Source organism: Manis javanica, chromosome 1, assembly GCF_040802235.1.
Source record: "Manis javanica isolate MJ-LG chromosome 1, MJ_LKY, whole genome shotgun sequence".
NCBI classification, from domain to species: Eukaryota; Metazoa; Chordata; class Mammalia; order Pholidota; family Manidae; genus Manis; species Manis javanica.
The window spans coordinates 114,552,268-114,577,736 of NC_133156.1; the positions used below are offsets into that span (position 1 = coordinate 114,552,268).

The following is a 25,469-nucleotide window of genomic DNA, read 5'->3' on the forward strand; positions in this document are numbered from 1 at the left end:
ATGATGTTACTGCCAAACAGCAAGAATTCACCATGGACAATCTATTGAGAAGGGTTTTCTTGAAATTAATATCCTTATCTTCTTTACTTCTCATGTTGTCTACTGCTGAGAAATATCTGATGAGTAATCCATTAATAAATCAAGATCTAGAGCTTTACGGAAGCCATCATAGACAGTTTCAGGGGACCTGGAATTCAAGTTGTTAATTCTAAATATTGCAGATGAAGAAGAGCTTTATTAATTATTGGGTATATATCATCACCCTTATGTCAATGATAAAATCAGAAATATATCCAGTATCTTAAATTTATCACAAAAGAGGTGTTCTTCAGTTTTGAGTATGTAGTGTAGAGACTAGACTGAAAAAGATTGGAAGTATTGTGTATGCAATTAAATATAACACCCCCCTATCCCCATACCACAGGATCAGTCTGCATCTACTTATTTGCATGACATTAGGATTATTAATAACATCTGTCTATCATGTATCTATTTATTTATTGAGTAACTACTTTTATGCTTGCTGATCTAGTGGGAAAATAGATTAATAATAAGGCGAAGTCTTGCCCTAGTGGTTGTCTATTTTTCCCAGGAAAATAGAAAATAAAATAAAGAGCTAGAAGACAAAATGCCAAGCAGCACAAATCCTACTATGAAGTCTAAAACAAGAGAACAGAATCCAGTGACTTAAGTCAAGCAGATCCAGTTAAGATAGAATGGTTCTTAAATGCCATCTCTGAAAAGATGATGTTCAAGCAGAGAACTCAAGGAAATGAAGGAGGGAATTACAAAAATATTTGCAAGACAACTAGTCCAGGAGGGAGGCATATCATGTTGAAAGCTAACTGGTGTTGCTGGAGTGGAGTGAGAGAGGAGTACAAAAATGGTGTTGGGAAATGAATTGAGCTAGAGGGTATTATGCTCAGTGAAATAAGCCAGGCAGAGAAAGACAAGTACCAAATGATTTCACTCATTTGTGGAGCATAAGAATGAAGCAAAAACTGAAGGAACAAAATGGCAGCAGACTCACAGAACCCAAGAATGGACTAACAGTTACCAAGGGGAAAGGGCCTGGGGAGGTTGGGTGGGAAGGGAGGGAGAAGGGGAATAAGGGGCATTATGATTAGCACACATAATGTAGCAGGGGGCCCGGGTAAGGCAGTATAGCACAGAGAAGACAAGTAGTGACTTTATAGCATCTCACTACGCTGATGGACAGTGACTGTAATGGGGTATGTAGTGGGGACTTGATAATGGGAGGAATTTAGGAACTACAATGTTGTCCATGTGATTTTATATTAATGATACCAAAAAATGATGTTGGGAAGACACCCAGGGGCCAGCTAAATCACAAAGTGTCTTGTAAGATTTGGAGTTTTATTCTTTCTAACGTGGAGAGCTGCATGAGACCCAGTTGCCTGTGTTGTAAGAACCCCTACTGGGGCAGAACACAGAGGGAGTCCTGTATTCTTATTTCAGAGAAAAAGCTACAGCACCAGGGATGGGATGTGCAGGTCTAAGCAAATTGACAACAAGCAAGCGGTTGAGGCAGAGCAGCAAGCAAGTCCAGAGCAGCACAGAGGTCTGCTGTGTGTAGTGAAAGCTCAGGGCATCTGGCCAGAGCAACACACAACAGCAACTGAGGTTAACCTGCACCAGTGAGGACGGGCAGTGAGGCAGCAGCCACCTTCCTCCTGGGAGAGCAAGGAAGTGCAGTGGCCTGCAGAAGTAGGTCAGACTCATTGGGAAACACATGTAACATATTTCTTAGCATTGGAGGTGGAAGAGGGGGCTGAGTTTGTCTGTAGTAAAGGAGGGAGCAGCTAAGAACTTAATTCAGGTATAAATATTAAACAGACTTCGTGGTATTCTAAAGAGAGATGATTTAGCTAGATTCATTCTTCCATTATGTCAGTCAGTCAGTTATTATTTATCATTTGCCTGCTGTGTGCCAAGCACTGTGGTAGGTACTATTATTCTGCCCTGGTTGGTCTACATGTTAATTAAACTTGTTGATATTAAAACAGTAATTCAGGATAAGCTTGATTTCCTCAAGTATCTTGTTTGGTGAAGAAAAACCAAAATAAATGTTTGATTTCTGGCAGTCTTGGCCTTTCAGTGTTGCTTTAAGCTCTTTGATTTATGTTTCTGTCTTCATTATTGAAAGATTCTCAGCATTTATTCCAAATTGAAGCTGATTCCTTGTATGTGTATATATATATATATATATATAATTATATAAAATATTAATGTTTGAATTTTCTTTTACCCTCCCTTTTAATCCCCTTTAATACCACTACTTCCAAAAAGTCCTTGTTAAAATGCCCTGTGTACTTGTGTTTATATCAAATGAAACCATTAAGGATATACTTTAAAATGCTGCCACAATTATAAAAATATTATTCTGTTGGTTAACTCACCAATTTTTTAACCCTGGAGAGGATTTTCCATGTTTCTATTAGCAGTGTGTTCTATCTCACTCTAGTTAAGTAGTAATCCAGGGGACCTGAAAAAACTTTAAGGAAATAAAACAGAACTGTTTAAATACAACAGGAGATTTTAATTTAACTCATTTTCCTATAAAGAAGACAAAGATAACATATTTTCAGGTATTTCCTATTTTAACTTGTGTTTTTTCTTTTGCTAAAAGAAAAAACTTATTTGAAAAAGTGCCTCTATGTATTTAATTTGAAAGCCAAGATCATTTTGGCCTATCATATTTCCCTGATCATGATATATTTTTCTTGTCTCAAATTTGATTATATCAAATGTGTGCTATAGCCACTCTGATATATGTATGAAATTGTATTAATAAGAGAGAAATTTTCTTTAAGTATTAGTTTAATTGAAAAAAGTTACATTCAGGTCTCCTTTCTGTTTTTCTCTCCTCACTCTATCTTTTCTGAAGAGAGAAAGCTGCACTTAGACTCATTAGGAAAATGCTTAGTGATCGTTCAGTAAAATTTTAATGGGACTACTAGTTGAACACATAAAATAATCAATTTATTAAATGGAAATAGTGCTTTATTGAAAACATAATCATGATGCGAAAATACACACAGTTTATCAATTGAAATATAACTTCTAGTTCTGCCAGAGTTACAAATCTTCTTACAAAGTAAGATGTTCATGGAATCTGAGGAGTATTCAGAACATTACGGAATTCTTTCATGCAATTGCTGTCATATTAGGCATTTGATAGCTGTGCATAATTATTTTCATAATGGTTGCTATGAAGAGAGGCATAATTTAAATGCTTATCTTTCCTGTAGCTAGGGCTAAAAGAAACACAATCTCTATCATACAGTGAATTAAGGAAGTGTTCCTCTTTCTCCTTGGTCCTTTACTAAATAATTGTGCTTTCTATGTCAGTCTAATAATGTGCTTTCTGTGTATCTCATGTGCACATCATCTCATTTAATTTTAAAGTGCACATCGCTAATCCCAGGTTTACAATGAGGGAACAAGAATACTGAGTTGTTAATATCTCCCCTATAAATGGTAGAGCTGAGATTTAACTAAGGTGCGTCCAATTCCAAGCCTCAGAGCCTTCTTTATTGGCTTAGCCATTCTAATGTCTCGACATCGAAGCTCTGTTATCTAGTGTCTTAGCTCTGGCTGCCGTAAAAAAATACCACAGACTAGGTGGCTTAAGCAAAAGACATTTATTCCTCACAGTTTCTGGAGGCTGGGAGTCCAAATCAAAGTGTTAACCAGTGTGGTTCCTGGCAAAGCTCTGTCCCTGGCTTTCAGAGAACCATTTTTTCAGTCTCCACATGACAGAGAGAGTGCAAGCTCTCCGGTCTCTTCTCATGGAGTCTCATGACAAAGCCCATTGTGAGGATCTCACCCTCATGACCTCATTTTAACCTAATTGCCTTCCAGAGTCTCCATCTCCAAACACTATCACATTGGGGGCTGGAGCCTCAACATACAAATTGGGGTGGGGGTTGGAGGTACGCAGTTCAATCCATTGTATCTAGCTTGTTTTAACACTTCTTTCAGTTTAACCCCAGCCTGCCACATCTTTTAGGTGATCACAGTTGCAAGTGTCAGCATGTTACTGTTCCATCTGGTGGAGTAGCCAGCTGAGGGTGATCTTGCCTCTTGGTATTCACAACCTCTGTAATCCCCTTCCACACTGTACCAGGGTTGGTCTGTTTTACCAGTAAATATGGCAGCAGTGCCCCTTCTATTTTGGGTTCTCCCTCTCTCCTCTCTTGGATCACTTGTTCCAAGGGAGAGCCAACTACCGTGTGTGAGCTGTCCTGTGGAAAGGCACTGAAGTCTCCTGCCAAGAGACATGGGAGTAGCTGAAAGTGGACCCTGCATACCTTCAGATGATGCATCCCTGGCTTATTCTGCACTTTTTTAATAAGAAATCCAAAGCCAGGGGTAGCCAGCGAAGCCACTCCCTGATTTCTGATTCTCAGAGACTGTATGAGATAAGAAAGGTTTGCTGTCTTAAGCTGATAAATTTTATGGTAACTTATTTCACAGCAATAGTTAACAGATGCATCTGGCATTATCTTTTGTTTTCTGTCAATCTAACCAAAGAAAATTCCAAGCCGCTTCTCCTCTTTACTGAGAACACACCTCAACTGTCACACTCTTCTGAAAACTTTTATTCACTTTGATAATCTCAGGATTTAAAGTTGCATCCTGAGTTAAAAGCACAACATGAAACAGTTGTCATATATACCGTGAATGTGATTGGAGGACATTTGGAAAATATATTCTAGGAAATTATGAAATGTCTTTATTCAAACACAATAAATTTAGAATTTGGGTTATTTAGTGGAAACCAGAATGAAATTTGCTTTTCATTATCTCTGAAGAAAGTGTTTCTAAGCAAATTAAAAATAATTTCTTTGTGAAGAATAAATTTAAATATATTAAGTAAAAATGTTTGCATATTTGTGTTTTTTAATCACATTGATAGGAAATGTGTATGTATTCATGTTGATGACTACAGTGCAATAGAACTGATTCTCCTGTGAGGCTTGAGTATATCTCATCATTTATTTCTGAAATTTTTGTATGTGTTAAGTCATTACCCTCATGTATATACTTAAAAATAATACCTTTATTGGACTAATGCCCAACTGATAGTTAAATTAGCAACATAACTGCATTTCTTTTTAAAATACTCTGGTTCTGAATTGTCATCAGTTTGGATTGCCAATACTAATGTGATCTACAGCAGGGATATTTGATGTGTTATTAAGGAGGCAGCATTATACAGAACAAAGTGTACTAGATAGATTTTCGAAGTTTTCCCTTATTGAACTGTTTAACCTTGTAAGTAAGATTTATATTCTGTGGCCTCTCTTTACATATCTATAGAATAAGGAAATTGAACTATTAGTAGTTAGTCTTACAATTCTTTATTCAACAAAAAACTGGAGACAGTCATGTCAAATAAATGTGTGAACAAAAGCATAGCGCTCTGACTGAACTAGAGGTGGGGCCTGGAGCCCATGCTTCTATCTCACCACATCCTTCAAAGACGCTGTCAGTGCTGCAAGAAGCATGGTGCGGCAACTCAATGCATTGCGTGCTCTCTAAACCTATTGTGTGTATATATTCCAGAATTATTCAGTACAAATCAGTTAATAAAATATATTTTGTTACTTGCCATGGCAAAGGGAAATTGAATAAAGGGATTTTCTTTTGGAGCTATCATTCATAACTTCTTTTTACTGGCTCATGAATCATTTGATCATCATTTCATTATTATTATTACATTGTAATTGGTGACCTCTATACGTAGGCCTTTATCAAAATTCAGTGGGTTTAACCAGCCTGCCATATGAAGTGAATAAATGCAGCAGGTAACACAGGTATGACAAAATGCAGACCCTCCTTTACCTTAAGCAACACATGTTCAAGCCAAGAATATCTGGAATATCTCATATAGTCTATTGGGTTTAGATAATGAATTCATTATTGGCTGTGTGCTGGCCTTGGTTAAAACTGATTGGACAGACCCTAAAACTCTGAGAATCTACTGCCAACATGAAATAAAAACTGTGGGAAGGAGAAGATCTGTGCCATAAGGAGCTTTCTCCACTGATATTCACAGAAGCCATATAGCATATTGCACACAAGTGCTGTCTATATATCCTTAGAGTCTTGTATTTATATATATGTATGTTAAACATTTGTAAATATAGAGAAAACTGAAGCTTAAAGTCTTTTTTGCTGTGGAATAATTCAGGAAGTCCAGATAAAATGTTCAAATCCTGGAATTTTTAGTATGATTTAATTTCCTAGTGAGCAAGAACTCCATTTTGGTTTCTGGGGTGAGGGTGGGGGTCTGTGGAGCAGACCCCAAATCGAAAATGTGCACTTTCTTGAAAACATGTTACTATTACATTTGTTGCAAATTGTTTTTCCTAAAATGTGCTATAGCAGAAAAAAAATTTTGTTCTGTCAAAATTATTTAATTTTACTGTGTTTGGTTGAGTTTATCTTATATATATATATATATATATATATAAGTATCTTATATATATATATAGGTATATTTGTGTGAATTGACTCTTTAAAGAATGTTAGAAGAAACTGTCTTTGAGAATTTTGAATAGTAGTTTCCAAAGTCTCATATATTACCTTTTATTCTTTAGATGGATTTTGAACCCATCTCTAATTTTAATCAGTAACAATTTTATTCTTTCATGTCTAACAGGTCCTTATGATTTTTTAAAAGTTTAGTCCTTGTCACTAATAAGGTCTATTTACCCAAACCTTCTTTATAATATAAATATATTATCCTATTGATAGGTATTTCTAGTTGTTTGCTAGAATCTATTTACCCAAAAAAAAATCTTTCTTAATATATATATCATTTTACTAAAAAAATATTATAAATTGGGATGACTAATTTTTCAGAGGAAGTTAGAAAAAAAAGAACTTTTTAAGAAAGTTTGAAAGTGAAATATATACTTTATTGACTAATTATGTTCTGCAGGAGATATACCAGTCAAGTAAAATGCCTTGAGAATATTTAAACTTAGGTCATTAAGCTTTATACCTTACAATTTTTCTGCATTAATAAATATGAATTTTTAATATGTAAATTGCTGATTTCATTATTTACTTTACAATTTGTAATGTTAATTATAGCTAGATCTTTTTTTTTGCCAAAAAAAGAATTGATGTTCTTCTTACTTGATATATTGCACACTTTGACTTTAGTCTTAGAAATACATTAGTCTTTATATAATGTCACAAGTGTCATTTTCAAAGAAAAAGAATAATCTGTTTGTATTATTCTTTAACAATATGTTGGCTCTTTTGAAAATAAGCAGCATAATTCTTTTAGAACATAGGATATCTTACAAAAATAGAATTTCATTTTTATTATTCAGTATTTTCCTTTTCAAAGTTTCAAAACACCCAGTAATGACCACTCCACTGGGTTGTTATAGAATTTATAAATTTGGTCTATAAAATGCTTAGCACATCTGATATATGGTCAACACTCAAAAATATTAGACATTAGCAATATAATCCTCTAGCATCAAAATCTGGCAAAACTGGCTATTTTAAATTTATTCATACTCTTCATTACTGTTCAGACATTGGCCAAATACCTTTTCAGCCTACAACTCTGATAACTAATGATTCTAATTGCCATATAATTTATTCTCAGGACAATGCCAGTCCTTTCCCTCATGTACATATTATTTTAATTTCTATTTTCTTTTTTTTTTAATTATTTAGTTCTACTTCCCTTCTGGATTCCTACTAAGTTTTGTCCAATGTGCAAGAATAATAGTCTTTGTTTCACTTCAAAAGGCTGCCCAGAGATGTTCATTCCAGTACTGTGTAAGCCTTTTTGATTGAAATAGTGCAGCGGCAGAAGTTTTATGGGCCAGACTCTACTTGTCCCTCAAGGGATTATCAATAGTTAGGGACCTATAATCTTATATGTGTTCATAAAAATTAAAAATTTACCACTTTCTTCATAAGTTATTACCTTGTGCCATAAGGCTAAAATATTAAGTATATAAAGCCCTCATAACTGACTTAAAATTCATTTCTTAAAAATTTTCTCCAGAGAAGTGAAAAACACTCTCTATGCTGATGCCTGTTATTAAATCAACTTTTCTGAATACACCTTGTAGGGAGTGAGAAACTGACCTGCATGTTCTTTGACACTGGGACACCACTCCAAGTTATTATTAATGCCTGGTTTAACCCCTCTCCATCAAATCACACTGGTTAGGTTTGAGAATAAACCAAAAATGTTTGCAATTTTCCCATATGTGATATTTTATCAATTGGAATTCAGTCATTCAGTAAACATTAATTGAGCACCTACTATACATCAGTCATGTGCCAAGACTTATTGTCTATGCTTTTTGTCATTAAAATTTCCCCAACTTACAATAGAAAATTTGCCGAATATTGAAGTCCTGCCCTTCTGTACTCATTTAATTATCCAGGGATTTAAAAGAAACAGAATATATTGAGAGATATGTGTGTGTTGCGTTTTGTTTATGCCTAAAGGTAATATATAAAGATAAGTGCTCTCCCTTACCAGCTGTCAGCATTAGCTGAAGTTTCATAGACAACCAGCACCAACTTGTGCCTATACATATACCAAAATATATAGATATGCATATATACTTGGGACTTGTAATTGGCTCAGTTCTTATTTATACTGCTGCTGCTTACAGTCCATTCTCTTGTCCTTCTTCCTAGAACATCCAGCTTTGAAGTCATAACTGTCTGTCTCCTAATCCTTACTGTAGTTGATCCCACTGCCTCTCCTACACATGTAAATTACTTTCCTGTGTTGCTTGAAGGTCTCAGCCTCATGCTCCCTGAGTCCACAACTACTGCTATTATTTTTCTTGTGTATTTTGATATCCAAAGTGGTGACTTTTCCATCCTCTCAAACTCATCTCCCCCAGTGATCTTATCCTCACTCCAGCACAGCCGCTCACTGGTCTTCACACAGACTTTTTCATTACCAGTTCTACACCCGCTTGTGAATCTCAACTTCCAATATCCTGCTCCCTAGCCACCACCTTAAAGGACTCGCTCACTCCATTGCCTTGATGCCACAATTTTTACAGTCCACTGGGACCTTCAAACAACTAACTGATTGTACCTTCTTTTCCGTATCTTTCATGCAACACACATTCTCACCCCACTCCCCAGAAGAGGTAAGAGCTCTCCCTCCCCAGCTGTCAATATCAGTTGAAGTTTCAATAGACGACCATCACCAAGTTGTCAGCTGTGTGAGAGAGACATCTCAGAAGAGTATATCTCAGCCACAGTTGAACAGCCCCATGGGAAGCTCCACACATCAGAGATGAGCCATTTTTGCTTATCTCTGCCCAAATTTCAGATTCACAAGCAAAGTAAAGGAATGCTGGATTTTAAGCCAATAAGATTTAGAATGGTTAAATCATTACAAATCATACATAATGCTTAATATAAAATGAGCAATTGCTTTTATTGCTAGTAAATCAAAATTAATAAATATGTATACAAATCAGCTGTTAACCAGTTAAATTACACAAATTTTACTAAAATAATTCATTTTTACAAATTCATAAATACCTAAGTTAGAATGACTTGAATATTTTTTTAAATGAATGCTTCTGCATTGCTTCAGTTTAGCAGTAAAATGTTTGAAAGACAGACATCCCCATAGAGATAAAGGAAAAACAAAGACCTAATGATACTTGACATGGATAATCAAAGTTTTAAATAAGAAGTCCAAAACTCATTATCACTAACAACAGAAAACTTGTAACTGACTGAAATCACATCTAAAATCAAATGGTGCGATGTTACTCAATTTTTACAGAGTATGAATATATATGATAGGGTTTTTTGTTTTTTTTAAGTATGTAGGAGTTATGATTTCACTTTGTGCCATAGGCTTTGCATTCATTATCTCATTTAATTCTCATAGTGATTCTTCAGGTTTTGTCTGTACTTTTATAAAGGCCAATACAGGCTCAGAGACATTGAGTGTACTCCTTAATGTAAAAAAGCTAGCAAAAAGCCAAGCAAGAATTTTACTTAAGCTCCATCTCTTTCCATCATACCGCAGATTTTACAGGCCAAAGACATACTGTTCTCCTTGAGATAATATCCTGAAATTTTGAAAATGGAAAGTAATCAAGAACTATCATCTCCATACAATCTTAGCAAAGTAGGATTTGTTCCCAAAGCCGAGGATTAGTTGAACAAGGACATGAAATACTCCCTTAAATTACTAAGAGAAAATGTCATTATCTATTGTACCATAATTTCAATCAGGTTGTTTCATCAATGCTAACTAATCAAAATTTTTATGGATTAATACTTAAATTGAAAGTGTTTTCCTAGTTTGTAGTTTTTCCTAGTTCAAGATGACCTTTATTCTTTATATGCATTTTATACTTTGTTTTAATTGTACATATGACTATAATTACCTAATAAGTACAGATTAGAAAATTGATATTCAATATTGAATTCTGTATTTTTCAATCCCTTGCTTTTAATTAGCAGTTATAAAAACATACATGTGAATTTAAACAGTATATTTTTCAAAACATACTGTTTAGTTTTAGGTATTTTTGAAATTTTATAGAAAGATTAATAAGCTGTATATTTATTTTGTAAAATCTGTTTTCACTCATTATTTTGTTGACATGCTCATCCATGTCATTGCATGTTGCGGCTTCTGATTCACTCATTTTCTATACAGTATAATATTCCATACTGTGCATATGCTGTTTCTGCTTTTTTTGCTGATAAAGGTATGCTGCTATGAACATTCCTCTTTAAACACATAGATGTGCAGGGATTTCTCTTGGGTCTTTAACAATAAGTGAAATTGAGAAGTTGTCAGATAAGTAAATAATGTGAATTAAACAAGTTAACTGTAATGTTTGGAACTGAAATTACAACCCTGTGTGGTTTTAATATGTCCTTGTAAATTTAAAGAGAATGGGTTGAATGTAAGATAAAGGAAAGAGTAAGCAGGGCTTACTGTAGCATCTGAGTAGAATCCTGACCTCAATGTTTTCAGGAGCACATTGGTGTGTGTGTGTGTGTGTAACTTGATGATTACATTCTGCTATGAGTTAGACAGGCTTGGAAGACTATGGTACAGAAGCATAAAAGACTGCATTATGTGAGCTCTATTAGGTAATATATAGAAATGTAGGCCACCCAAGGCTGGGGTCCTACCTCCATGATGTTATCAGTGCCCAGCCTCCATCTACCATAGGATGCTGTCACTTAAGGGAAAACTTCCCTACCTAACCATCGAGTTCATGTTTCAGGCAAGAAGAGAAAGGGCAAAGGGCAGAAAAGGACAACTCCAGTTGAGGGATCTCTTAAGTTTTCAGAACTCCACCTAGTAACTGACTTTCACCTCCATGAATCACTTAGTTACCCTATTCTTCTAAAAAGTACAAATAATGTCTTTTATAAAGCTGGGCATATTGCCAACCCAAATCTTTTGGGTTCTATAGGGAAAAGGTCATAGATATTAGTAAAGCAATCAGAAGTGTGCCACATCATACAAGAAGGGTGTGAAATAACAGACATCAGTTCTCTTATATATATTCAGAATAATAGAAATACAAATTTTTAGAGGCAAAAATAAACCTCAGATTCTAGAAGTCCAAATTTGCTTTTCAAAAAGAAAAGGATATCTAAAGAAGGTACATGACTCCTAGAATTATTAGTGACTCATCTCTTGAGCCAGTAAGGCTTGACTCTTGGGCAGGTTTATTTCTGTTCCCCCAGGTGTTTCTCCCCTTTCTACCTGAAGAACTACACAGACAAGGTCTCCACAGAGAACAAATGATATTCTCAAGTTACAAAGTTGAGGGAAGATTTAAAAAGGGGACTATTTACCAAGTTGTGAGGGGGATGTTGGGGACCATGAAGGACAGCAGGGTAACCAGAGATAGCACTCACAGAACTGTTACCAATGAGGAAACCTTAGACAAGGGAGTCTTTTAGATGGGGCTGTATCATTAAGAGTAGTTACCTTTATCAGAAAACACAGCCACTTCACTCTTCCACCCAAAGTGGAAGCCCAAAATACTGACCACCTTCATTCCCTCTAATCATCTGTCAGGGATTCCCATTGACCAAATCCAACTGGAAGTCAAAGGCAAGGGAGGCTATTACTGTAATCCATAATAGGTCAGTTTCCTGGATAAACAGGAGGAGAAAGAGGGGAGGAGGACAGCCATGGAAAGACAGATTTCCATCACAATAGCTTAGTCTGAGGTCTGCAATAGAAACACTGGTCTACTCAAATATCCTAGAGGACTTTTGGCTCTTGACTTCTCCAACACCCTGGTTATCAGCACTCCTTTGAGCTTCTAATTAACATACCACTGTCTGCATTTCCTGTAGGATACTGATTTCTTGAATCCAGAGTATCTCCCATTAGCTACTTACAAGTATTGGATAAGCAGCCACTTGGTAAACTATTCTGGTGTTTCCATGAGACTCTCCCACCCTAGTAACTATGCCATATGAGTTAAGTTTGCTTGGCAAAGGAAGCTTGGGTAGTATCATAGCATACCACACTCCCAGTTCCCCCAGACAAGGCACAAGCTATTAGATACTTTTAAGTGTGCCTAGATTGTCACAATATAATGTTCACCCTCAATGCCTTAAGTGTCCAAGAAGACACCAGGCAATAGCATAAGTTCTACATCATTGGTGCTTCCTGATACAAAAGGATACGGATGCAAAATACACTCAAGGACACAACTATTTATATCATAATATTCTGTGATGAAGATAAGCCACTCCAATGCAAATGTGCAATTTATGCTCTGGTAATACTTCCAGGTAGGGTTATACCAATGGCATATATAATTAGATACAAATTTCAAAATAAAAAAAATATGAACTTTTACAGAGAGGTATTAGAACTTCGTACAGACAAACTGGCTTGATTTACACCTTCTGCTCAAAGAAGCAATTCGCAGATGGCTGATGTCCTTAAGCATAGCGTTTGCTTCCATTGCCACAATTGTGTTTGCTTTCTTTTCCCACATCTGTGTTAATCTTAGGACCCAGCTGTTGACAGTTAATATTGATTTAGCAGCATCAGAGTCTAACTGGAAATGTACTATTATTTTCCTCATGGGCTTGCCAGACTGAACAATTCTGACCTTTTTCCTACCGTAATGTCATTTCAAGAAGATCTCATTGCTTGGTTTTAAAAGCTGTATGCAAAACAGTATTATAGATTAGCAGTCCATTAATGCTATCAGCATTATTCTTTGGCTCAGATGGGCTCTGTGATAGGTGATTGCCCTCACTTTATATATGCATATATCACATATTAAATTATATATTAAAATAGAAAGAAGTGTTTATAATGGAGCAAACATGTTTAATCTTCATGTTTGCATATATTATTCAATAACTATTGTTCAGTGAATGTTTTCTCACCTTCCTTTGCTTGCATTTCAACAGAGTACTTGTAGTCTTTTTCTTCTATCATTCTAAATATGGCAAGGCAGGATTAAAAGATAAACAGATGAATGCATTTTTATCTATCCAGTAAATCAATTCATAGACCTTTGTTGGCTTTTTTTTTCCCTAAGATGTAATTCACACAAAACTGCCACTTTAGAATTTTGAGGTGCTTACTTTTCCATATGCAAACTTGTGTGGTGATAATGCTATATGCTATTAATAACGGACTCTCCAAGCCAGCCTCCAACCTTGTCAGCCTTACTTTGTAAAAATATATACCTTGGTATATTTAGAATATCTACTTTTTTCTACCTCAGTATTTGTCCAATGGTCTAAGTGAGATTTTAAAATCTGCCTGGCAGTTGTTTTTCCTCTTGCTTTTGGTCTCTTTTTTGGGAGCTATCCAGAGGGTTGACATTTTCCACCACACAGTCACACACCTTTAGCATATGACCTTGATCTCTTTTTTTTTTTTCTGCACTAATGAGAAGCTAGGTAGCTCGCTCTTAAGGAAACTGCTTTTGTCTGCTTGGGCAAATTAAATAGATCATAGCTGACTATGGGTAACCCATTGTTTCATTTATTTACATTTTTGAATACATTCAAAAGGCCTTAAAAAAATTTAGTTTTGTTTTGGGTGTCACGAGTAAAATTATACTGTACTCTTTCCAGTCACCTGCTGTAGGCAATGACCTTGTATTTATTTTAGCAATGAAACTGGATATACCTTCTCTGCAATGTCTATGGCAGGACAAAACAGTGGTTTAAAGGTCAAGGACGACAGGACCTTGTATAGTAAATGTTAACTATAGATTCTGCTCCTAACTCTGACCTTGACCTGATTTAGTACCAAATACTGATTAAAAATGGCTCCTCTGCTAATTGCAGTGTGTTTTTTCCAGATAATAATAATAGAAACATTGCATTACCATAATAGGCAGGAAAGTAAATTATTAGTAGCAATTTGTTCAATGCTAAAGTATCAGTAGGCATTAAATACCTCAGACCATCCATCAAAAATAGTCCACTAATGTTTAATGGCTACACACTATGTACCTGACACTGTCCTATGAGACACTACATTTGAATGTTATTATCCACTGAGTTTTGAGAACTACACAATGTCAAACTAATTCAGGGTTGGTGGAAAAGCACATGCCAACTTTCGTGTATTTAACTTTTGTCCTCTCTTATTTGGTCCATACATGGGGAATGATTCTGGGAAGCCCACAGCATTTTAAGATTAGGTAGGCAACACAGAATGTTTGCATTTCCTTTATATGTTTTTAATGTGTTGATCATAGTGAGAACTAGTAAAGGAAAAGATAAAATTCAGTATCCCCATACGCCAAAGATTCATGGCTTATTCTGAGGTGGAGAAACCTCTGCACTTTTATCTTCTGTCCTAAAGAGAAGGTTGGGACACATTGAGAACAATCATATCTGATTTTTTTTTTTTTTGGAAAACAAAAACAATGTTTTATTTTTTTTTATATTCACAATAATCATCAGAAGCTAAATAACAATACCATATACATAATACTGCATTTTAATATATGTGCCACCCATGCTTATCTCATTAGAATTGTAAGAACTGTTTTCCCTGGCTGGTCACATTTCTGCATTTGAATAATGCACCACCTTTTTACCTTCAATGTCAACGCTAGATTGTCATCCTATGGGAACCAAAAGCAACTTCTGTTAGGTTGTTTGTCAGTTTGTATATTGGGCATGCATTCCATCTTTGTTTCCTGAAGAAAATATGTAAAGGGTGATATTCACATTATTGGAGTGGTGTTTCAGATGTAATTCTCAGCACTTTGAGTCCAGAAAAGCATAAAAATCTCATTGTGATAAGACATTTGCCTTCTCCTGGGAGAAAACAACCAAGGAGAGAAATATTATGAAAAAATATCTGAAAATTATCTGGGGATGCCAGTCTTCTGATAAGGTACTCATGAAGGAAGGAATACTAATACATTTGAAATATTTTGTTTTATTTCAAGTTTTATATTAGTATTTAAATATATGCAGAGTTGTTTCTGCCATCTGCTATACAGATATCAGATGGGAGAATAGATGATCAAACTGCTGAAGGACATCTGTTTGATTTCATTAAATTTAAAGTTCACCTTTCAATCACTTCATTCTATTCAGTGGAAATACCCTGAATCTTAATGACAAATCTGGTTTTCCTTTGTGGTTCAGGTGAAGGGATCTGGCTTCTTAACTTCCAATGCAGTTCAAGGAAGCTATGGTCATAGAACAGAATAATACTTGACTACTGTCAGTAAGTCAGTTAAATATTTTTCCAAGTTCCATAAATGTCAGTCACTACTGGATGATTGTGATACAGAGATGGCTAAGGTATGGTCCCTGCTCTTAGGGAGCTTTGGTTATACTGGTGAAGGCAAACAAATAAACAGACGGTATAATGCAATCACCCGGCAAATGGAAGCACAAGTGCTTAGGGCTATTTAGATGAAAAAATGGACCCAACTGGGAGGGCTGATTTGGAGGGAGGACTGTAGAGAGATCTGTATGTTTGAGAATGTTGCAAGATGACCTGTAATCATGAAAGATTAGCAGAAGTGTCCAGGCAAAGATGAAGAAGGCCAGAACGCATACTGAGTTGGGGAAAACCAGCTTTGTGAAGACATGGTGGAGAGTGAATTTGTGTGTTTGGGGACTTACCAGCAGTTCAAAGGGGCAAGAACACAGTGTGGGTTTTGGTATAGTGGTTGGGAAAATTCAGGAGTGTAGCTGGTGAGAGCAGAGGGGCTATAGCGTGACCATGTTGCCGTGATTCCCTTGGTAGGTTTGACGTACTCTTGAGGCCCTGAGGAAACTTAAGGCATGGAGGTGGCTTCGGACTTGCTGCGGGCTGCTCCAAACAATGGACTGAATGCAAGTTTAAGTAGTGATAGTGTGTTGTCATTCATGTTATAATTTATAATCCACAAGAAAAATGCAAGAAAAGAAAAGCGCTCTTCACTAGGTTGAAGAAACGCTCCAGTGCTTGCTTCCACAGCACACATACTAAAATTGGAACCACACAGAGGTCAGCATGGCCCCTGCTTAAGGATGAAATGCAAATTAGTGAGGCAGTCCATATTCTCTGTAACTATGTGCAGTGATGAGAGTTAACTAAACTTATTGTCGTGATCATTTCATAATATATACATATATATGTTTGCCCTAGAAGCTAATCCAGGGCTATATGTCAATTATATCTTAGTGAAACTGAAGAGTAAAAAAAAAAAGGAGTTCTATTTTCCTATTCTAGAGAGAAGTAAAAACAAACAATAAAAAGACACCCTATATAGCCTCAGATATAAAGGAGCGGAATCCAAGTCCAAGAACAGATGGATCAGTTTAATACCAGCCACTCCCTGTAAGATGATGATCTCTAGCATCTTACAGGTTGATATTATCTAGTTTTGCCATAGTGTTTATCTCAGAAGTGTCATTTGGTTTTGAAAAACCTTGGAAGGGAAACACCTGGCTTCAGAATTAGACAATCAAGGAAGAAGTTTACAGAGAACAAGCATGTTTATTAAGGATGACAAGTAATTTTCCATATTATAAATAAATGAAAATAAAAGTGAACAATAGCAGGACCTAATATGACTCCAAACCAAGTGATACTATAAGATGCCTTGGAGCGGAGCACTGGGCAGGGCCTGGGTGCCTGGCTGCAGGAAAGGTGGGGATGGGCAAAAGATGAATTATTTTTCATTGTTGTTTGTATGTGTGTCTTGCCAATGGGTTTCAGCCCTGGGCAAGTTAACTATGGATCCAGTGAGAGCAAAGAAGGACAATGGAATGTTCTTGGGGTGAAGGGCTTATACCCAACTTTATTCCCACAGTGGCAGGGCAATCACTAGAATCCTGTCCACTCAGAGCAAGTCTGTATGCAGCAAGCCAGTCTCTGCCTCTGGACCTCTCTGCCAGTCTCAGTCTCTGTCCTCGGTCCTGCCACCACTCCAGTCTCTTCTCTGCTCTCCTGCAGCCATGCAGCTGTGCCACCGTGTCACCCAGAGCACTGGGCAGAGCTCTTTATATAGAGTCAGTAATAACATATTTTCCACTTATGTGTAGTAAGCAACCTGACCAAGGGCCAGGTAAGAATCCTGGACATAGGAACCTGCACTTTCTCCACAGTGTGTTTGGCTGGTTGCTTTGTGATAAATATGTACTTTCAAGCATGCTAACCTAGGGATTATTGGATGGTAAAGTGGAAGCAGACATTGCTTAGCTGGTCTTCTGCGTGGATGCTTTGGGTCTACCCCATGGAGAAAAGGGAATTATAACATGGAGCTAAATCAAGAGGTGCTAAGCTGAGCTGGGAGATTTGGGAATAATAGGTTTCATTGATGGTATGTTCAGGTGAGATGAGTTTAGTTTGGAGACATGGAATTTGGGACTGTTTAAAGCCCAATACAGGACATCCAATAAACAAGGTAAGAAGAAGTAAGGAGAGTGGTTTGCTTATTTTGATGAACCATATCCAACTCTGCTCACCTAAGTAATTGAGAGTAAACTAGATGTATTGGATTTGTTGCTTGTTTTATGGAAAGGAGCTGCAAGGAGTGGGGAGATGAGATTAACAAATAAATAAATTATTTATTGGAGTGAAAGTTGTTCATTTAGATCATATACATAAAAAATATCTCCTTAGTCTATCTAGTAAATGGCTCAGAACCCCTATAATGCCTTCAGATATAGATTTTGATAGATGTGGAGAAAGTGAAGGTTTCTATGGCCAGGATTCTCACCTTGCTCTGGTTGGCTAGCTCACTACACACGTGTGGGCAATATGTTGCTATTGACTCTGTATAAACAGCTCCACCCAGTGCTCTGGGCAACACAGTGGCATGGCTGCAGGAGAGCAGAGGCTGAAGTGGTGGCAGCTCTGAGGACAGAGACTGAGACAGCTGTGAGGCAGAGAGGCCCCGAGGCAAAGACCGGCTTGCTGCATGCAGACTTGCTCTGAGTGGACGGGATTCTAGTGATTGACCTGCCACCATGGGAATAAAGTTGGGTATAAATGTTTTCACTCCAAGAACGTTCCATTGTCATTCTTTGGTCTCATTGAATCCATAGTGAACTTGCCTAGGGCCGAAAGCCATTAGCAAAACAATAAGGTAACAGTGGTCAATTGGTTATGAAGGTTTGTGTTCTGAAACTTCTTTCTTCTCATATGGTCCACTTTACTAACATCCAAACTGTATTACAAGGCTTAATTGGTTTTTCATAAACTTTGAGGACAACTTGTTGGGCTTTGAGATATGTGAATTCTGATTTTTATCTTAGCTTTAATCCTTGTATTCTGTGTCCACAGAAATTATTTTTTTATCTCTTCTAGCTTCCTGAAAGAGATCATTTACTATGAATTTATTTTATGAAGATTTGCTCCAAGAAGTAATTTATAACCTTTGAAAATGCCTTAGTTCACTATCAAATTTGTCTTTAGAAATTTCTTAGTGCATTCTGAAATACAATTTTTTTTCCTTTATGGTTAATATTCTGAAGATCATTACTTTAACCCAATTTTCCTTCCCTTTCTTATTCCTGTACTTATATTACCATTCTAAATACAAAACGTTCTCTGTTTTTTCTATTTCTGAACCTTCTCCGTCTAAACTTCATTGAAATACCCACCCATTTTACTTAGGCAATTTGGTCCTGCATGATGTAGCTAACAAATTGTGGAGAAAATATGTAACCAGAATCAAATACGAATATTTTCAAGTTGGCATTCTCAGGAAACCATGTCATTGTCAATTATGTAGTGCTAATAGTAATAGTAATACTAACACTTACACTTTTCATGGCCCCTGTTGTGTTGGTTTACAAGTACTGTCAATACATGTTACCTCTTCTGGTAAAGCTGCCCTATATCTCAAAATTGACCAGTGTCAGATTAATTTATAGAAATAACTGAAATTTAAAAGATTTTAATTTTTTCTTCCTGACTTCTTTTGATACTTCCCCTACCCCACTGGCTCACATGTCACCTCCATCATAATCAATAATTAATCACTCTTGTGTGTTAACAATTTTCTACTCGAAGTTTCTGTAAGGCTTTATGTTCCTCATGTGGAAACATACCAGTCTGAATTTTCATCCTTTGCCAACCTTCTAGGATAGCTCGCACTAACCCAGCAATTCACTCTAACAGAGTAGAGAATAAAGAGAATCCATTGAGAAGTTCCATTTTAAGCACATAATGTATTTCTAGTGATGGGCAAAGGTAAGCCATGGACATACCAAAGCAACAGCCATGTGCCTGCACCCCATCTTATATACCTGGTGCATATTGACTCTGATCCCCTCTCCTTTCAGTTGGAAGGTCTTACCTATGACATTTGATTTCAACTCTGTGCAATCAAGCCTCACCTTTCCCTAAAGAATTTATCTTGGGATGTATCTCATGCTGTCTCCATCCTCTGGCAGGTTATGCTCACCCAGGCCCAGTGTCTTGAGAGTCAGCCCTGAACCCTGTTGGAAACCTGCAGGCCATGGTAGGAGGATATTTGAATACTGACTTATAGGTAATGTACAAGCATTTAAATCATGACATCCCAGCGATGAGGCATTGGCTTTACTTTCTTGCCTAAACCAGGGAGACTCAAGGTAATTTCTAGCCTCTTAGAAGATATGAGAGAGATTTTTAAATAGGCCATTCTTTGCCTTGATTCTCTGATAGGAGAACCAGGTACTTCCTTCCCAAACCTCACCTGCAGTGTGATCGACGTCATCTCACTGAGGCTGACTACTGCTTCAGCTGCTTCAGTGTCTGCTGTCCAGAGAACCTGGTGTCACAGACTCACCAGGGAGAGCACACAAGTTGTACATGAGAAGGGCCACTATGCCACACCTTTTCTAGGGAAGCCTGGGAGTGGACATACACATATACCTACACCCAAATCCCTGTGCATAGATGATTTTGTTAACCCATGTCTTTAGTGCCTAAAGAACTGTGAAGATGAGAGACTTGACCCACTGGAGCAGATTAATCGTTTTAGGAGTATCCTGGGAAAATCTGGCATGAGTCATGGAAGCGATGCACAGGAGAAATCATTAAGCTTTGAATGTTTACTTCTTTCCGAACAGTCCCTATTGAATGAGAAATGCGTGCCATTAATTGCTAAGATATTCTCTAGCTTTGCTAGTAAGCCATAGTGTTGTCTCCTTCCATACCCAGGAAAGTTAAGGAAGACCTGTATGTGAAGTGCCTGGATGTGTTCATAAAAGTCAGTCTGCCACTTTGTGGCAAATTTGGCATTTTACCTAATTAAGAGACTTCTACAGGAATAGTACTAAGCAGTGTGCTCCTCTTGGGAAGCACTGATAATTATGCCTCACACCCAGAATTATGGGAGGGTTTGGCTTTAGGTAATATTAGAACTAGAAACAAATAAGAATTTACCAAAGGATTTACAGACCTCCATTTCTGATAGCATTTGCCTTTTTATTATGATTCTTCATGCAGAAATAGAATACAAACTTCTTCTTTCCTTAAAGTAAAATAACCTTAATTTTCTTCTCTATGCTATAAAAAAAATAGCTAGAATATGTTCATTAGCATGATATCAAATTGAAACCAATAAAGTTCAGTGGGAACCTGCTTTATATTAATATTTTCTTTGGCTAGTAATGCCATGGTTGAATATGAGACAATTTTCCATGTGTTTTTGTTCTGATTTAGAGAATTCAAAGGAGCTCATCAGAAATAGGAATTATGTCCAAGTCACCATTTTCCTTATCTTCTTGTAAGCCAGTAGAACCAAAACCTGGAAGAAAAGGGGGAAAAAAAGTGAGAAAATGAAACAGATCGTTTCAAATTCTCTTATCTGTTTTATAGTTTGTTTTCTTATAGATTTACAAGTCAGCCTGTATCCAAATTTAGGGATGTAGCTGAAAGAAGATAGTCTGAGCCTTGAAAAGAAATCTGTCATACACACACACACACACACACACACTCACACTCACATTCACACACACACACACACACTCACACTCACACTTAATGTAATGTGAGTGGAGAATTGATTTACCAGAGACAGCTGAAACTCTAGGGATTTAACCTTTCTAGGTACTAGTAAAAAAGGTATTTGGTTTGATTCTATCGGTCAAGAAGCAGCAATCTGCCTCTCCTAAGTACTATTTGCTTTTTGAATTTTCTCTAATGTTGTACATGACATGAGAGAGTCCACACGTTATAAAACTTACATTTGTATATAGCTTATGTGGATTTGTAATTCAAAGCAGAATATTCTCTCAGAGCAGTAATTGACACAGAAGCCTTATGTACTAAGAAATAACTAAATACACAACATAGGATAAGAGCTTTAACTTGGGGTTAGGCTTCTAAAAATAACTGCCAGTGCTCAATACTTTCTGCTTTTCACACAGTCTTAACAGCAGAGGATTTCCTAGGCTTATCTTGTCAAATTGCATAATCAATATGCCAAGTCCTAGCATTACTTGTAATTGAAGGCTTCATTTTTTCCTGCAATTTAAGGTCATGCCTTTGGTATTAAGTAACGTGTACTGTTACTGATTTGTGTCATTACTTAGCTACAAATAAAGATGAATTTTAAATGTACTTTTTCTAAACACAGTAATTTTACTGTCAGGTCATTATCTTTTAAAGTTGTGATTGAAGTAACTTTAGCATAGAGAAATGGTTTTCTGTGTATTTAGCCATGGATCTAATAAAAGTATATTTGCCTGAAATAGGTAACTCCATGACATTGTGTGGGGCAAGCAGATCATAATGGATATCCTCAGCACTTTACCCAGGTATACTGTAATAATGATTTGACTTGTACTATCACTTTCAGAATGGAGATGGTTTTCCTCCTAATAGCCATATGTGAGCAGAGTACAGGATAGAAATTATGAAGGTACAGCTTGAAATGCACTGTATCTGCAATCAGCAGGCCTGAGACTCAGTGGAGAGATACTACTTCTTTTTTTCCTTCTCTCTTTTCTTTATTGAAGAATAGTTGATATACAATATTATACTGATTTCAAGTATACAACACAGTGGTTCAACAGCTGCATACTTTATTAAATTCTCACTCAACTAGTGCAGTTACTGTCTGTCAATATCGAAAGATGTTACAGAACCATGGCATATAGTCTCCATGCTGTACTAACATCCCCTTGACCAGCTTACACTGTGATTGAGAATTTTGTGCCCCTTTATCCCCCTCATCCCTCTCCATCCCAGTTCCTCCCTCATGATAACTACCCAACATTTCTTAGTGTCTGTGAGTCTACTGCTATTATGTTCATTTTGTTTTGTTTTGTTTTTATATTCTACAAATAAGTGAAATCATATGGTATTTGACTTTCTCTGCCTGGCTTATTTCATTTAGCATATTCACTCTAGGTCCATCCATGTTGTTGCAAATGTCAGGATTTCTTTCTTTTTTATGGCTGCATAAATTTCCATTGTGTAAATATACCACCTCTTCTTTATCCATTCACCAATTGGTGGATACTTCGGTTGCTTCCATATCTTGGCTACTGTAAGTAATGTGGCAATAAACATAGGGGTGCATGTATCTTTTCAAATCAGGGATTTTTTTTTCATCAGGTAAATTCCTAGAATTACTGGGTTGCATGGTATTTCTATTTTTAGTTTTTTGAGGAACCTCTGTACTCTGTACTGCTTTCCACAGTGGCTGCACCAATTTACTTCCCACCAATAGTGTTGGAGAGTTGCCATTTCTCTATATCCTCACCAACACTTGTTATTTCTTACCTTTTGGATAGTAGCCATTCTGACTGGTGCAAGGTAATATCTCAATGTTTTTTCTTTTGCATTGTCCTGATGATTTGGAAAAATCATTTCATGTGCCTGTTGGCCATCTGTATTTCTCTTTTGGAAAAATGTCTGTTCAGGCCCTCTAACCATTTTTCTAATCAGGTTATTTATTTATTTTTGATGTTGATGTGTATGTGTTCTTTTTATATTTTGGATGTTATCCCCTTATCAGATAAATAATTTATAAATGCATTTTCCCATACTGTAGGTTGCCTTTTTGTTCTGCTGATGGTGTCCTTTGCTGTACAGAACTGATCCCACCTGTTCCTTTTTTACTGTTTCCCTTTCCCAAAGAGATGTGTCCAGGAAAAAATTGTTCATACTCATGTTCAAGAGATTTTTGGCTATGTTTCTTTTAAGAGTTGTATGGTTTTCTGTCTTATATTTAGGTCTTTAAACCATTTGAAGTTTACTGTTCTGAATGGGATTAAACAGTAATCCGGTTTTATTCTCTTGCATGCAGCTGTCTGGTTTTCCCAACCACAGTTACTGGAGAGGCTGTCTTTTCCCCATTGTGTATATATGGCTCCTTTATCATATATCAATTGACCATATATGCATGGGTTTATATCTGGGCTCTTTATTCTGTTCCACTGATCTATGGGTCTGTTCTTGTGCCAATAGCATACGGTTTTGGTTACCATAGCTTTGTAGTGTAGCTTGAGGTCAGGGAGTGTAATACCCCCAACTTTGTTCTTCTTTATTTGCTCTATTTCACTGAAAAATTCCAGATACTACTGAGATACTACTTCTTATCATGAGGCCATAGGCAAGTTAATGAACTTAATTCTCATTAATGACATGAAGATAATGAAGGCTGTTCTAGCTACCAAAAGATTGTTGTGACAATCATCAGGTTAAATTAGATTCTTATTGTGCAAGAACTATCTAAACCATATTCAATGTTTTTATTGTTGGTGGTATTATGATTACTATTATGATTATGCAAATCTAATGGAAGTAGTACTTGCAAGCATGTAGAGATATGAAGGCTTCTTTTTGCTTTTCAGTTTTTAGAGAAATCAGATAAAACCTTGGATAAGTAATAATATTTTTATGATTTTAAGATATATTGATCCATGTATATTAGATAATAAAATAAATTTGGGTAGTTGGCATACATGTATGTATGTATATATGTATTTGTTTATTTACTTCTATATTCATTACATTCTATATTCATGTATTTTAATTTTAAAATTATGGTGATTCTAACATTCAGTTTGCTTATAAAAATTATGGAGTAAATTTTTTTCAAGATTTCATACAATCCCACCTTTTTATGGATCTGTGTATAGAAGTTAGTCTTCCTTAGGGAAAAAAAAATTTTATGGGTAAACTCTTTTATTTTATTTCATTATCCCTTGTACCTGTGAGGAGTGGAGGCTCTCATTCCCTAGCAAATTCAGGTAGAAAAAGAAAAATTTCAGGGATATGTTAAATGCTAAGAGCAAAGTACTAATACTAGGGGGATTTCAAAAAAGACTGACTTTTGGGATAATGGAAAAGCTCATTTTAACCTCAACCTCAACATAAATAACCAGTTACTATGTAAGCTTCTTATCAACTTATACATTTCTTCTCTATTGTTTAAAATTTTCTGTGTTTTAGTTATGCTTATCTCTGAACATTAGATTTTTTTTAAAATTCTATAAATTTAGTATAATAAAATTTGACATGTTTGTAAAGAGGTTAGACTTGTACCTGGTATTAGACATTGCTATAAACATTCTTAAATCAAAAATAGATTAAATATTGTTGTTAGACTAAAAAAACACATATGTAACACACTGTTAATAAATTTAGACCCTGATTTACAGAAGTATTTTAGAGGAAAACACCTAAATACCTTATATGTATCAGCTCTTTTATATACAGCCATTTTATGTGTCAACCTTTTATATAGTGCTTTCATTTACCTTCATAAAAAGTACAAATTCTTTCTGTATTACAGACTGATATGAATATAAAATATGCATATTATCTAAGGAGACAATCTAATACCTTATTTTTTATATAGCAACATAGATTTGTTTAAACAAAAAGTGGTGTATTTAGTAAATCTTATGATAATCATAATAACCACCCAAGGGCTACACTTCAGGCTGAAAAGATGTTCTTAACTCTTCTTTTTTTTATGTCTCAAGTGGCTAATTTC

At 36.1% G+C, this 25,469-nt stretch overlaps 1 protein-coding gene and 1 non-coding gene across 2 annotated transcripts in view; both read left to right on the forward strand.

The window, feature by feature from the left end:
- HCN1 (hyperpolarization activated cyclic nucleotide gated potassium channel 1) overlaps positions 1-25,469 on the forward strand; it is a 534,584-nt gene that overhangs the window by 242,298 nt on the left and 266,817 nt on the right. The gene's annotated exons all lie outside the window — the stretch shown is intronic.
- LOC118973090 (U6 spliceosomal RNA) lies at positions 16,483-16,586 on the forward strand. Its single transcript, XR_005062314.1, has one exon. It is a non-coding gene; the product is annotated as a U6 spliceosomal RNA (small nuclear RNA).